This window comes from Hirundo rustica, chromosome 4 (assembly GCF_015227805.2).
Source record: "Hirundo rustica isolate bHirRus1 chromosome 4, bHirRus1.pri.v3, whole genome shotgun sequence".
Taxonomy (NCBI): domain Eukaryota; kingdom Metazoa; phylum Chordata; class Aves; order Passeriformes; family Hirundinidae; genus Hirundo; species Hirundo rustica.
The window spans coordinates 64,254,569-64,258,487 of NC_053453.1; positions in this window are offsets into that span (position 1 = coordinate 64,254,569).

Here is a 3,919-nt window from a genome sequence, read left to right on the forward strand (position 1 = left end):
GGATCGGCCGGCGGCGGGAAAAGGCCCTCCCAGGAGGGAACGGCACGGAGCGGCGACGTGGCGCCGGCGGGGGCGGGGAGCGAAACGGGACCGTGGCGCCGCAAAGGCCCGGCCCGCAAGTTGGCACTAAGCCACCCAGTGCTGCGCTAATGGGGTGAGAAACATCGCGTCTTTCTGCTGTAATAGCTCCCTCACTGCAGATGTTCCAGAACCCTCTGGACGAAATCCTGCGTCTGTGCCCTAGGACGACCCTGTTTGAGCAGGGAGGTTGGGCCAGATTATGGTCCCACCAGCCCGACCTATTCCGTGATTCTGTAATTCTGTAATAAATCCCGGTTGTGAAACTTCTGTTTGCCTGATCCTCATGGTGCTTTTGGCTTCCGACTGCCAAGAACCTTAAGCCAAGTACTGAACACATTCCTAAAAGATAGTGACAAGCTGGGGCGCAGGGGCAAGGTGAAGAGAGAAGCCTGTCAGTGCAGTGTTACTGATATTTTGTCTCTGCCCTTGAAAATATATTAATAAATCAAATATATCCAAGTCATCAGTCACTCCAGAAAATACTGAAATGAAGCCTTTGCTCTAAACATAGGCAGCAGGGCAGTACCCTAAGATGCTGGACTTTAAGAAGAGCAGTAGACAGGAGAGAAGAGGTAAATCTGTTTTCAGGTTTCCTTGAGACAATGACTTCAGTGCCCTCAAACTGCCTAAAGAGTGAGGCAATGGGAATGCTTGCTGGCATTGTCTGGAATATGCAGAATCCAGACCTGAGCGAACACAGCTCTGAATTAAAAGGAGGTGAAATATACATATCAGTTTTAACAGGCTTCAAAACAAGGTACAGGTATGCATTAAAAAAAAAAAAAAAAAAAAAAAAAAAAAAAAAGAGGCTAGTTCTTGGGGTGAACTTTGAACTCCAACAATCTTGGAATGAGCAACTTATTTGAATGATTGTGTAAGAGCAGCCTTCATCCAGGACATGGACCACCCAAATAAAGACCTTGATCCATTGTTACCCTAGGACATCCATGCTCTCTATGCAGCAGACTCCCTCCTGATATTATCAGCACAGTGATCAATGCCAAATAGTTCATAAATTCAGTTCCTCAAATCCCTATTATGAGAAAGCCTGGATGTTCAATACAAAACTATCCCATGAGAATTGGGAAGACCTTTTTAATATCTGAAAGAAGAAACTAATTTTCTGCACCTGGTTCCATCACAGAGCATTTTTCACACAATTTTCAGCACTGAAGTAAAAGTTCAAAAACTGTTCCAGTTGTGTATGTTCAGTCTTGCATTCTGTTAGAAACAGCTTGAAGAAAAAATACTTTAAATTAGGAAAAAAAAAAATCAAATACTTTTAAGCCATTAAGATAATCTGGGAAGTTGTTTTGGATCCATTAGAATGATCATGAAAATGGAAGGAAAATGGATGAAAGTGGAAGGATGACAAGATAGTTAAAGAGGTTAAGTCACTAGAGAGCAACTTTGTCAGACCTTCGTATTGGTTAGATTGTTGCCTTGACAAGACCGACAGTTCCAGGCGCCGTAGTTCTCACTAAGGTAAAATAAGTGAATGGCTAAATGTGTTCTGTATGATTCTGCGTGTCCCTAGGAGGTCTCCTGCATATTGGCAGCTTACAAACAAGCTTCAAAAACAGAGAAACACCAATGAGCAAATCCCAGCCTAACAACTGTAAACAGACTCTCAGAAATCAGGTATGCAGGGAAAGGGAAATACTGTCCCATGGTGGACACGACGGAGTGACCAAAGTAATGTGGAAAAGGAAATGTTCCCATTTCCTAATGCTTCCAGCAGTGATGCCCCTGAGAGGGGAAAGGTTTCAGGGGAGTTGTTAACTCTAGGCATCACTCAGAAAGAAAAACGCCAGGGTGGCTGTAGGGCCCAGCTTCCAGGGGGCAGTAGGAATTTGCCATGGCAATTTCTTTGTTCCCAGCCACTCCCATTTTACTCAGGAACCTGTTTGATATTAACTTCTACTTCTGAGGCCCAGAGGGCGAAGTACCAGCAGCAAGCTCTGGGCCACAGGCAGGCAGACAGGACTGGAAAGGCAGCTAACACTGCAGCAGGCAGAGAAGTGAGATTTGCACTGCTCCACCCTTTCATACAAACCTGTCTCCTGCTCTTCTCCAGGGCTTTCTCTCCTGCCAGTCACCTGCTGGCTGCTTCCAAACCCCATAGTCACTGTTGTCAGCCATGTATCGCACTGCAGAATCCTGCTGGGAGCAATTCCAGAGCTGGGATATGCACAAGACTGCCGTAGTGCCCCCAGAGACCTGTTTGACTTGCCCCGTGTTGTCTCGGAGACCTACAGGTTCATGTTGGAAAGCTGAGCTGAAAATCCAACAGGCTGATTTTCTACTGGATTTAAGGAAAAAAAAAATATTTACAAATCAAGCAAAACATCCTTACCCCTGACTTAACCTAATATGACGGGCTGGACTTGGGCACCCACTGCATAAGATCACCTTGAGATGATGTTGAGAATTGGAAACTGACCAAGAAACTGACTTGGTCACTAAGCCATCTTGCCTGAGAGTATGTCAAAAACATCATGGTCTAGATAGATTCCTACAATACTGCAGTCTTTCCAAGTTGATTTAATGGAAAATAAAATCATGTCATTATAATTTGTGTGTATTTTTAAAAAATGTTATTTTACCTACACATTTTCTTTCCGATACATCTGGCTACCCATCCTCCCAGGAAAAAGATATCGTTCACAAAATCTCCAGCATCCATTTATGGTATCTGAGGATGCAGTCTATCATTCCTGCAATTAAATTCCCTCTGGACTGGGTAGCAGAAGTCAGAGGCAGATTGTCTTTGTAACTCAGCAAGCTTTGTTTGAGGTTTCCTTGGATGTGTTTAGTTGAAGAGATTGGAAAGATGTAGAAAGTAAGACACAATTTGTTACTGCTGGGTTAAACAAACAAAAGTTGCAAGAAATTTCTTATGAAAGGGATGACTGTAAAGTGCAAACAATGCTTTAACAACTTACGTTTTACAATTTCCTGATTAATGGATTGCAGTAAAATCAGTTCCCTGACACTGATTACTTCAGCAGTACATTAGTAATTACTTCAGCTAGTTTTATGTAGTGCATGGAAGCTGCACAGAATTGTGTCTGTCTTTTAACCTGTAAATCAGTTCCTTCATGACCATCTACCTCTCAACTGTGATATTTTCTGCAGAATATAAAACTGAAATATGTACAATACCAGTGCATTAGCTGTTAAAGTATAATGGGTTTTTTAGGAGGGGTCAAACATTAATTTCACAGTCTTTGTTCAAAACTGCCCTTGAACTGTTAGAATGGAGTGTCTTTATAGGAGGAGACTAGAATAGCTTTTTGCTGTGAACTTGTGTTCTGGGTGTTACCAGGTATCTGCATCGTAAAAAAGTGGCCACAACTTCTTTAGACCTACAGCTTTCCTTGCTGGAGAGACCGAGAGCTGGGTAGAGCTCTCACCCTGGGAAGAAAGAGCTTTAACAGCTGCATTTGGCAAAGTTGTGGGGGAGGCATGAATGTGATTCCTCTGCTTTTTAGGAATAAGCACAAAGGGACGCAGTCTGCAAAGGCGTTGTTTTAGGCGAGCAAGTAATTCACCGATTTTAAAAAAAACCTAATAGGAAAGGAATCTGAAAAATGAGAAAAGTCTTTTAAAGAGCAAGGGGAAAATCTAGCTCTGCATGAACAAAAGTAATCGCAGAAGCTTTCCTGGCCCTGCCATGAAGTGGCCCCCTGCACCCTGAGCAGGGAGAGGTTGTGGAGCTCAGCTGTGCCTGTGGTTAATAATAAATAGACTCTCTTGGCCGGGAGTTCTGGCCAGCTCACCCCCTCCTCTGCCTCCTCCCAGGGCTGCCCAGGCACCGCTCCAGTACCCACCCAGC